General features: G+C 45.1%; 1 protein-coding gene across 4 annotated transcripts in view; it reads left to right on the plus strand.

Annotated features, from left to right (window-relative positions):
• The window catches only part of LOC118504940 (dipeptidase 1), a 123,796-nt gene that overhangs the window by 18,408 nt on the left and 92,925 nt on the right, over window positions 1–12,463 (plus strand). For all 4 annotated transcript variants that reach the window (XR_004905374.1, XM_036040035.1, XM_036040036.1 and 1 more), the window contains exon 2: window positions 4,064–4,250. The gene's annotated coding sequence lies outside the window, so the exon portion shown is untranslated. The remainder of the gene's footprint in view (window positions 1–4,063; window positions 4,251–12,463) is intronic.

Raw genomic sequence — 12,463 nt, forward strand, 5'->3', positions numbered from 1 at the left:
CCGTCCACAACTCGGCGGAAATCTAAAACGCAAGAATAGTTGCCACGGAAAATTGGATCTCATATATTTTAAAGTAGATAGCTGGATGGAAAAATGCGACGAAAAATAGAAATAAAACGAGGGACTGAAGGATATGAAAAAAAAAACGGTGAGCAGCAGAGATAAAAACAGATCTTAATTCAACAAAGTCCTCATGAGACCGATTCAGTTTTTTCCCCCTCAATGTGGCTCATTCCCAACCAGAACAAAGCACGGGGGAGAAAATATGTCCGCAGCAAGTGAAGGGTGAAATCAGCACAAAAAGCAAGCGATCCGTGTGGAAGAATAATCTCACCGCCGCCCTGTGGTGTGCCCGGCAGGGAGTTACGCGAGGTTTTGTAATAACAATTATTATCATCATGTTTAAAGAGAGCTTAAGCCGGGAATCCTTATGCACCGTTGCATCGTTGCAATTTTAATCACTTCTAGGGAAGGTTTAAAAAGGACCGGTGCAAAGCATGAATGGCTGCAAATTGTAAGTGAAAGAGGCATTTACGATTAATGAGATAATATTTTCTTTATGACGCTGCCGCATCGACTACATTCACTATAGTTTAATTCGATTCATTTTGGTAGCGTTGGAACATGAAAACTTGAAAACTTGAGATCATCGTTGAATCGTTTTGAAAAATACAGCCTAAATGTATGCAATCGGTGATACACATTTTAAACAATTTCTTGTACGCTGTGTAAACCGCTAATTTCTTTTAATTCTTACCATCTAAAAAATAAATTGCCCTTATCAAATAACACTCCTTGTGTTGCGAACATCAATTAAAACTTATTTCACAAATCATGCCCCATCACATTCCATTTCAATCACATTAATTACATGGATCAAAGTTGTAACCCACTTTTTTACATTCAATCCCGGGTAATTTTTTCTATTCTTCACCGAAAGTTGCCCGATCATAGCTTAGCTTAAGCTTTTTATACTCGCCCTTTCCCCCTCTAGATCGTGAGAAAATCGACTGTCATTTCCATGCGAAGGAAAACACGCCCAGCAGGAAGCCCTCTTGCCGCAGTCGGTCGCCCAGGTGCTCGTTACCGTCCGAGCACGACCGACAAAAACCTATTAACAGGTTTTAATGGCCGAAAACACATTCGGCCAGCCACTTTTGAATATTTGCTTGTCGAAAGCCAAAAAAAAACGCTAACACTCACACACACGTAGCCAGCCAGCCAGCCAGCCCATCAAAAAGTAAAATGTCAAGTGCACAAACTTTCGCCCAGCGACACCGGGGCGGTCCGACACCTGTGACTTTGGCAAACCGGTGATACCCGGGCAAAGGCTCGAGCCTTTAATTCCTTCCCATTTATCACCTGGTGTGCGGTGCGAGAAAATAAAGTGGAGTTTTTCGCTTTTCCGCTCCGTCGGCAGCGTCTGGGTCGTTGTCATGCCGGGTTGCCTACCTTCAGGGGAGGCCTATCGTTTTCCGTTTCCTTCTTGGTGCGATTAATGTGGGTAATGTTGGGGCGGGGACTAGGGCCCAACTTCTTCGCAGTGTTGTTCCTGGAGGTGCGCAGAGAAAATGTCCCGCACAGGTTGACAGCTTGAAGTCGCTGCATGCTTTCCGGTTAGATGGTTAGAACTAAAATAGACCCGCATGAAGGACGCGAACGCTATCGATTGATTGATCTTAGTCGTGTTCGTTGCTCAAACGGTCCCGCACGACAGCAACGATGATGATTTGATACATCGATTTTCCCATCCCGTCAAGCGCATCGACGAGGGCTGACTCCCGAAAGTCCCGGGTAAGTCACTAAATCGATGTGGCGACGAACGCTCTATTGACGATATTTATTTACGAGCTTTATACGACCGATCTTCGCGCTACGGCCGGCTCACGTGAAGTATCCAACGATGCCAATCGATTGCCACCGCATTGTGACGTTGTGCCGAAGGAAGCGAGTGAAAGAAGAACCTTCGTACTCGTCAGTCGTTTAACACTGGTGGCAATAACTTTTCCGCAATCAATAATAACTACTTCCACTACTACACGAGCCCCGGGTTTCCCGGGCGGCGAAACCACTAAAATGACGATGCGCTCTCGGTAGGTGTAGGATTATGGGATTCCTCTGTTTGCCATTTTGCTTTTCCTGAAGCCCGCCTGTCACACAATCCTTTTGGGAATAGTTTTTTTACCCCCTTTTCTTCGGTCTCCCATTCAGTCCGCTCCAGTCATTGACATTGTTGTAGTTGTGCCGTGTGCCTACCACGCTTTCGTGATCGGTTTATTGTCGGTCGATTGTGGTGGTCCTGGGTCTTATCGGATGGCAACGGATCGACAACGATGGCACATTCGATCCAGGAAAGGAAGCATTTTTTTTTCCTGTTCCTTTTTTGAGCCGAACGAAAAGCATTCGTCCAGATTTACTTCAACAATTTTCCATCTGCAGCCAATTTTACGAGCATTTGCGCGTGAAAAATAGGCTCCATCTTCGTTCGCTCGCTAGTTCGTTTCGTCCGAGAAGATACTTTTCGAAGGTGTTTTCGAATGCGATCGAAACGAATGCAATGTTATTTTTCATTTTCTTCCTGTGTTTGGTTTGTGATAAAGTTGCAGTGGGAAGGCAAAGGAAAACTGCTACCGGTAACGGTTGTGCACGCTCGTTCTGCCCGTGCTGTCGTACTTGGGCCAGGCAGCACTGCAAAACAGCTTTATGCAAAAGCATATTTGCACGTGGCTGAGCCGAACTGTGTGCGGAATGGGAAAGCGGGAATTGTTTGGTCGGTTGGGTGGGTGGCTGGATGCTATCGAATAAGTGCCGATCGAGGTACGGGCAAACAACTTATGCCTGAACCGTTTCGACGTGAGCGCCGGGTAGATTTGTTGCATCAAAACATATTTTACGGTCGATTATGTTTATGCTCCCCCAACATGATAATAACGCACAAAACATGCTAACGGGAAAAAAAGTTACTCCGGCAAAGGAAAAATTCATCATCGAGAGATTTTTATGGAAAATTTTAATTTTCGCCATCAAAGAAAATGTTTGATTGTGTGAAATTGCATTCAGAAAACAAATTGATTTTTTTTATAAAACCTCAAACACGAAAAAACAAATATTCATGCTGCATTTATGAGGTGAAAAGGATGCAGCTTCTGGGGTTTTTAATCATTTTCATCATGCGTGTAAATGTTTGAAGCTGGCTATTTTTATTGCAAATTTCATTCCACGCTTTTTTGTTATAACTATTCCATCACACCCAGATTCGAGCGCATTGGGCTGCAGCCGCCGAACAAATTTGGAAGTTTTCCGGTTGAAAGCAATTTGTTTATTGCGTTTTTATGTACGGGAAGCAAAATCAACACATTCTTCGTTCAACACCACAAAATGCATGTGGGAAATGAGTGTGAGTGTGAGAGGAAAACAGCCGGGAGGAACAACACGGCAGCAGCAGCAGATGAAACAGTGACAACTAGGGTCGTCAAAACTGGGAAGCATTATGGCGGTGTTCGCCCCCGTATCGATCCATCCGCGCCTTTTTCGAGACATTTTGGCATCCCTTTGAGTATGTGCGTAGCATCTCACCTCACATTTTCATTCCAAAGCCGCCAGGTTGAAGCCGTAGCCTGTGTGAGTCTCGTAAGAAGCTTCGACAAATTTACGTGGCGAACCGGCAGGTACGTGTGTTTCGTGGGAATTGGCGTGACTGCTGACTAAATTTAATTTCACCATTGATCGAATGAACTGTACGTTTTGACGCTCTTCGGGGAAGCGACTGAGATGAAGCGAGTGGGAAGAGTTGCTCTGCCTAACCCGGCCATGTACCACATCCATAGCGATTCTCCATAACCATCTTCAAGAACCGAGCACGGTATGACTTCCCTGACGTGTAGTGTGTGTGAGAGAGGGAAAGAGAGAGAGAGAGAGCAGCACCACCATCTCTAATCCGGAAGTCATAAATTTGGCCCCGGGCTCTCATCCATCAATTTCATCACAATGGAAGAAGAATGGAGATCGCTTAAATGAATTTATCATAATTTCAATTTTCCTGCTTTCCTTCTCTTTTATTTAGCACCGTCAGGGGAAATTGGCCCGTTCAAGTTTTGGAGCATAAAAGCCGGAGCATAACAATAACCAAGCAACAACAAGAAAGAAAAAAAGCGCACGACGAAGGTGGTGAAGACTACACAGCTTTCAGACATCTTCGGAGCGTCTGTTTTCTGGGCTGGCAGAAGCCGATTCACCGTTCAAGCGCATGGGTAAGTTTTTGGGAAAGAAAAGCACAGCTGGGTTGGGTTGCATACCAGCAGAGACCTCGTCTCGCCATTCTGTGTGAAAAGTTGGTCAGAAAGTTACACACCCATGCCCACTCCGGTGGGATGATAACATTAGCGTAGGTTAAACAGCAATGCGATGATGTGAAAGTTGGGCAAAAAGTCCATCCGCAAAACAAAATCTCCAGATCGATCGTTTTTTCCCTGCGCTGCTATTTTAGAGCACTTTGGAGAAAAAGCTGATGGAAAACTAATATTTCACACAAAGCTCACCGACCCGGCGCAGATCCATCGGTGACCTGCTCCCTTGGCATACTTGGCTGCCGTATGGTTACAGAGAAAAGCGACTAAATTGGAAAACATCAATTGATTCTGTTGCCTTTCGTGTCACCCGGTACATCTGTGTGTGTGTGTGCATCTGTTGGTTGGAGGGCAGGCGGGCGAAACCTTTCGTTGGGAAAACTTTCTCCCCGAACACAATTGTTTTGGTTTTGAAGCTGTGTCGAGAGACGAACTTTCCTTTGCTTTAACCACCGACAGATGAGAAGAAAAACAACGATTCACACACACACACACGTGCTAGACTTATGATTTTTCAGCCAGTTTTCACTGGCTTCCCTTTCAAGTTTCACCTCCTCGGTCTCAACCACCCATCGTCCACCGGTTGTCCCGCATGAGCGTCTGGCAACGAAGAAAGCAATCAGCAAAATGGGAATCGTTCAATATCCGTTTAAAGGCCATTGCGAGCACTTTTGCTCGTGTGGAAAATGGAATCAATTTGTTTGATCCTCTGGCCCGATCGTACGTGGCGGAAATTGAATGTCAGCGGCAGACACACGATGTGCGATGATATGATTAATTTGTTAATGTCAGCACAATTGTGTCTCTGCCGCCAAATGGGGAAAGAATTGGTTGACGCGAAAGGTGATTTTTTGCTCGGAGGACACGTGTGGCTTGTGTAAGAAGTTTTTAATGGGAATATGTCATACGTCGCCTATAGTAGTAGGTCTCTAACAGCATCACGAGGACTTACATGGGTTTGCTCAAATCAAACCCAATAGCTGTCAGATCTTTTAAGAAATAGATGCTGTCTCTTATTACGTATAGCGTATTGCATAAGTTTAAGCTCTAAGTTTTCTCTAGTGAAGAAATCGTGTACACTCTTAAGTCCCTATCTGAACCACAAGGATTTACATAAGAATTCTAACCCTAGCCCTATAGCGGTAAGACGTTCTTAGAAACAGATCTTGTATCCTGTAACGAATTGCGTTTTCCATACATTTAAGTGCTAAGTTAGAAGAATATAAATGAGATTATGCCAGAAATCGTCCATACTCCTAGGTCGCTAACAGAATCATGTGGAAATACATAGATTTGCCAAATCTAGCCTGATAGTTGTAAGATCTTATAAGTAAGACATGTTGTTTCCTTTAAGGTACAGCATTTTGCATACAATTAGGCGCTAACCTATCAAAAGTCGTCTTGCACCCTAAAAACACCATAATGCTATAGCAAAGTTTGATAAACCAACAATATTTAAGATCTTCAAGGAAAAAAATCATAACAAACGGGCATCGTTTTGCATAAGTTTAAGCGCCGCGTTAGTCATAAAGGAAAACGGCTAACTTTAGCGAGTGTATCATTTAGCTCGCTTAAATCTACCACATGTGTCCGGCAGTAAAATATGCATCTCTTACAACCGTTATGTTCTTTTGTGTGGAAACTTTTCAATGAAGATGTATTTTTTCGCGCACTTTAAGTAAATAAAAAAAGCCCCCGGCGTGGATAAGAGAAATCTTCACCTTCCCTCGACACACCGTAAATATGGGTTCACTCACGCGGCGGCGATTCATTAACATGGGTTTTGCGTATGCATGAAGAGATTTTTAAGCGAGCTTCTTATCATACCGCGGGATGCCGGATTCCCCTTCCCCACCGATACGCCGGTCCCATTCATTATTCACAACGATTCATACCACCGGCGCCCCTAGAAACTATGCAATTCGCATCCGAAAGGCGTCCGCCCGGTCCGAATGCTGCTTCTTGCATTTAAAAGCTCCCACTTTTGCTGCTGCCCGAGCTGTCTACGTGCGGGACCCATTTTTGCCTGTACCTGTACAATTATCGTGATGATGTATTATGTAAGTTGCAGCATAAATCGTACCCAATGCGGGCGTGGTGGCGGGCGGAATAGGTGCAGAAAAATATTTCCTTCCCAGATATCCAACCGCACCTCGGGGACTGGGCGCGCAAAATGGGGCGCACTCTTGCCAAACCGGTGAAAGCACTCTCAGGACAGAGATTTTTACTTCACTTTGATGCACATAAATAAATCCATTCTGCTGTGCTGTGCCTTCCCATCGCTTCCGTTGGGAATGTGTGAGGGCTCCGTCCGAATGTGTGTGTGTGTGTATTTGTTATTTTTTATATAAATATATTCCATTTCACGACGAGAGAAATATGGAAGATTTAGCAAAGGTAGACAGGTCTTTCCATTCGCCCTAACGAAGTGCAAACTTGAGGCCATTTATGACTCCCGTAAAGGAAAGCTCCCGCGCCTTCCCCCCCTAGTCCCTCTCCCATCCCACAGCTCCACGACCCACCATTACGGCATTCATTTCCGGCACACTGAACGGGGGCCGTAATAAAAAAGAGTGTGTAATGAAATGAATATGAAGTGCTTATTTTTATGCCTTTCTCAAGCGGTTTCGCTGTAAAAAGGCACCGATGAGGTTCTAGGCTCGTATGTAAAGCACGGTTGTGGAATTGCTCGTACGGTGGCGGATCGTATGACCGAAATTCTTCCATTGCCGAGTGCTGGATTGCCTTTTTCGATGCGACAGAAACGGACGCGCGAGACGTTGTTGAACTAATTTGAAATGGGACGCTCGTTTTAGACGCACTTTTCACACTAAAGCGTGTGAGTGTTTTCCTTTTCCATTACGCCGAATGGTGTTGGGTTGGGTTGAAAGTTATTAAAATGTTTCGGTTTGGAATTGAAACTCCAAATCCCGCGATAAAAATATTAAATTTAAAGAACCAAACTCAATTGATCAATCTAACATTTAAATTAAACAATAGTTTTGTTTTTTGTTATAAAAAAATTATATAAAAAAAATCTAGACCCAAACGATCAAGAAGAGTTTTAAAGTTGGAAGATTGAACTTTAGTTAGAGTTAAAGATGGAAAATAGGTTCAAAGAGCTAGAGTACTTAACAACAACTCAACACCCTACAATATCCACTTGAGAGTTACTGATACATTTCTTCTCTGCAAAACCTCATAACCTTTAGAACATGGAGACACTAAAACACTAAACATGATGTGCTTCGAAAGCAAGTTGCATAATGTATCAGTCAAATGCTGCACGCAGCGATCACACAACAATCAACATCACAATGCTCCCGACTGTGCTTAACTAACCACATCAAGCCAAGCAATCAAACGCTGTATCGTTTTGCTCCTTTTGTGTAAAATTCTCTCTATTTGCAGTCGGTTCACGTGAAAGCCATCGCATTCATGAAATCACAATCAATCTACCACATTTGAGCTCTAACCCGTGCACACAGCTTCCCCGGAGCTCGTTGCACCGATGAGCACAGGGAGCATGCAATTCCACTGTGGTGCCTCAGACAGCTCGCACGGGTTGTCGGTTTTCTGGTAGGTCGGAACCAAAACTCCCGACGCACCAAAACCTCGCCTCGGGTCGGCCAGCGCGAATGCCTCGCGCGAACGCGTATGCTCCGCGATGCCATTCGTCGATCCCAAATTATGTCAAGGCGGAAAGTATTTCTATAAAATTCAATGGAATGTTATGATTGCAAGATTCCTCCCGGTTTTCGCAAAGGGCGATGAACAAACAAACCAGCAAAAAAAAAAACGGTGCTCTGAAACGAGGAAGCGCAGAATTGAAATCAAGCGCTCGCTCTTGTGGCAGGCTCGGCTAAGCTTTAGTTACTCGAACACTTCTTGCTGGCTTGGGCTGTGTGTTTGTGTGTTATTATTGTGTCAGAGTGGTATGTGGTGCCGAAAGTGGTACGGTGGCTGAACGACAGGAAGAAGACTGGGACCGGAAATTCAAGCTATCGCATTCACCGGTACGCTACCGCGTCACGCTTATACGCCGGTTCCTGTCTGGGGCTGTGGACCTCGAGCAAAGCACTCACTGGCACGTTTTTCGGTACGGCTCCGGTACATTTTCGGTTCGCATGACGATGTGTTGTGTGTGTGTGTGTGTGTGCTAGCAAGGGGCGTGTTCGTATGGTATTTCCTTCCACCAGGCTTTTCCCTGGCCCCACCTCCCTCGGTTTCCTCCAATAATGTCTAGCACACTAGCACACTTCAAAAGTGATCGAAAAAGAAGTAGCAAACACACTTTTCGAACATGATACATGTGGTTTACGATGTTTTTATGACCTAGGCTTGAGGTTTTTCGTATCTGTGTGCTTTTTTTTCGCTTCTTCTGCTGTGTACAGTATCGTCTAACGGTGGCAATCGATTTACGACGAGCAAACATATAAAGCACGTATTGCTCGGAATGTACTAGTCATAGGCAAATTTCAACACGAAATCGCTTTTTTTCTCTCTCTGCCAACGCCTTGCTAGGGGTTCGAATCAATGTTGGCAAAACAAAGCGAATGTTGGCATGAACAAACATTATTAACCCGAGTGCACGGCTCCCAATTGTGGGTTCTTAGTTGGATGAGGCAAAATATTTCTCACACAAGCTCAAGAAGGCTTAGCGAAAAGTTCAATAAAACATCAACCTGGGGAAGCAACTATCAACGCTTGTATCAACGCCAAACACGGGCAATTAAAATCAACTTACAAATTTGATAACCATAAGCCAACGAACCGTTTCCCGGGCACTTTTTTTGCAATTGACGTAGTAACATAGACTAAAGCTGCCCGGGATAAAATAGGGCTAAAATATGGCTTACAAGCGAGCGAGGATTACGGAGCGTCGCTAAGCTGCCGGCCAGAAAGCTGGCCACCTTCACCGTGTACTGCAAACGCGACGACGTTGGCCATGCTCACGTCAGCTAAAACTGCTCACTTAGTATTCATGACGCAGTGCCGAACGAATGGTACGGCCAGCCAGCCACCATGTTCCATGTGGCGTTCGGGTGGTGAAACACTCAGCACGAGGAAAAAGGGGTTAGCACCACCCCATATCGCCTACCGCCCGAATGTATACCACGCGAGAGTACAAATATTACCTCATTATAATATTTGCGCACTTATTCCTGCTCATTACCACTTTTTAAAAAGCCATCCACCGAAACGCTAGCAGTGGGCTAGTTCGACGAAAAACCCCCGGAAGCGAGTTCTCTTTTGGGGGAAAAAAATTAACACACTCATTTATCCTGGCCAGTGTTTGTGTAGTGGTTGCTGAAAGAACAGAAAGCTTTACGAGAAGCGTTGTCTTTGGTTTTCGTTTTTTTAAACACATGTTAGAACAAGTCCTTCGTTTTACTTCTTTTGGCAGTAATGAATTGTCGGAAAAACAAGCTAAAATTGATTTTACATTTATGCATTTGCTAGAGGAAGCTGGTTATTCGTTCCGGTTAACAACTCCACCGTACAACGACTATGCTTCCGAATGCGCACGATCCTCGTTCGTAAATTAATGTTCCGGAATAGTCATCGCCACCAACTCGAGCTCCAGGCCCGGCGGACGGCAAAATCGATTCACGGAAAAACCCCGCTCCACGATACTGAACTATGAATAATAAATGCGATAATATTTTCGCAAAACAAATTTACAATTCGATGTTACGTTGCCACCCAAAACCAAATCCATTACATAGGACGCAAAACCCACTCATTTCAGTCGATACGTACAGCAAAAAAGGAGAGAAAATAAAATCAAACCGTTTCAAACAAACAAAAAAACCCGATCCGAAAGCATTCTGCCAGGCGTATTTTTACCGATTCCGAATGTATTTTTAGTCAATTAATACATTGAAAATTTGCCTCATAATCCTCATCGGTTCGGTCTGTTTATGTGTGTGTGCCGCTAAAGCTCCGGATTTACATTTCGGAAAATGCTTCGGGAAAATTCAACCCCACGGACGCCCGATCGAATCCGTTCGAACTCGAATGACTTTGAGAGCAGTGTCGGTTTTCACCATTTTCTTTTGCTTCCTCTTGCTTTACCGAATTAAACCGGTTGGCAAATCATAAATCTTTGCCACACCACACCACCGAACCTAGTGACAACGAAACAGGGCCATCCCATTCATCTCACCGTGTGTATCGCTTTCCATGCCACGACATTGAAACATTCTGCTTCGGGAACGTTCCTTCCATCGTACCGTGCTTTAGTTTTGCTTCATTCAAGTCTTTCCTTTTTCCTAGAAAATATGGCCCAAAAAGCTTTCTGTTAAGCAACACAAAAAAAATGGCAGGACGAAATCCTTTAGAACCACCACCCCGAGAAGGCTAGTCAATGAATGGTGAAAGGGGATGGATCTTTTCAAATCATTTCAACACCCGCACGTTTCGTTGCTCATCTCCCCCAAACGGGAGGAACAAACCCGTCACTTTCGAGTAGCATTTGGCCCCGGTATATGGCCACAGGACAACCAGCATGTCCTGCTGCTGCTGCTGCTGGTGGTCCGGATGATAACACGCTTCATTCTGTGCTGCTCGGTGAGGAAGAAAAATCCCATGTTTTATTTCATTGTCTTCGAGCATCGTGTGTCATCGTTAGTGTTGCTTTGTTTCGGATTGTGACTGTGTCCGTCTGTGTGTGTGTGTATGTGTGTGTGTGATCATTTTGCTGGCACTCCAGGGGAGTTTTCCACAGAGGCATTACGAGAACCCGGCAGCGAAGAGAAATCGCCCAAGCATACCATTTTGCTGTTACCGATTGCTGGAGGGCTTTGTCTTAGCTTCGGGCGGTTGGCGCTTATTCTCGGCGGGATTCTACATTGTTCCATAAGCGACCGCCACGTCACTTCACCTACCGCTCTTTGTCCACCTCCCCCCAAGGGGAAGGAGGATTATTCGTTCGCCTTGTGCTGATCGGTGCCACTCATTGACAGCAGTCTCCGATCCGATTGTGGCCAGTGGCATGTGGATTGAGTTATCAATTTGAAAACCTTTTCACTCGCTGTCGCCGCATTTCCCTTTCTCGCTCGATGCGACCCGCGCCATCGACGACACTGGTTAATCGATCGATCGTTCAGTTTCGAGCCAGAGCCGGGTCGAGATAATCAGCGAAATAGAACCAAATACCCCGCAATCACGAAAGGAGCAGCAGAAGAATAAATGTAATCATTTCCATTTCAGTGGCCCTTCCTTTTTCGGGGTGGATTTTAACCGAAAGATTGGAGGGCGGCATCGTTGCTGAAGTGGGAGGAAAGATAAATTGTCTCACAACAGGATAGGGGCTCTATCGGTTGATTTTATTTCTCTGATTTGAAGCTGACAGCGAAGAATCAACCCTTGTTGAAGGGGATGAATGAGCGATGTTTTGTGTTTTCGTGGAGAGCATGCAGCAGATCAAGATTAACTAATGTTGATGTAAGGCGCTCGAGTGAATGGGGACGCTCCCCGCTAGAGAGAGAGCGCTATGAGAGTTTATTTTTGCAGTCCCGAGTTTTCCCACCGCCTCTACAGATGCGCACAATTAACGCGCGCTAGCTGATGCGGTACCTTGGGGGCCAATTGAAATTAGCCGCGATTCATTGTGTAATCATACTACCGAGGAGCCTCGGCCGAGCTTAAGATTGCAGCATAATTCCAGCTTACCAGTGGGATGATTAATATTCATCAGTCAACCACAACACGCGGACGTCCGTTGGCTCGACTCCCGCCAGTTTTTCGCCACTCGGAGGATGTGTTTTATTGCGCTCCAGAACGACACGTGGAAAACTTGATGAAGCACCTACGCAAAGACCTTGGGAATTTCCCGACCAATCATGAATCTTGAGCGAAATTGTCTTTCTAACCACTTCACCCTTCAAACACATCATTGCCATAGGACAGGACGCGCCGATGATTATCGTTGAGTCGGTGTGTGTGTTGGGTTTTTCTCCCCCTTTTTTTCGGTCTCCCCCACAGACATCGAACTGACGATATTAATCTTCATTATTCCACCGAGCGTGCTCTCTGCCTCCAGCTACCTGGCTTCCGGGGCTGCGATTTCGATTAATTTATGTTAAAATATGCACACCAAATTACTTACTCGA

This window comes from Anopheles stephensi, chromosome 2, assembly GCF_013141755.1.
Source record: "Anopheles stephensi strain Indian chromosome 2, UCI_ANSTEP_V1.0, whole genome shotgun sequence".
Taxonomy (NCBI): Eukaryota; Metazoa; Arthropoda; class Insecta; order Diptera; family Culicidae; genus Anopheles; species Anopheles stephensi.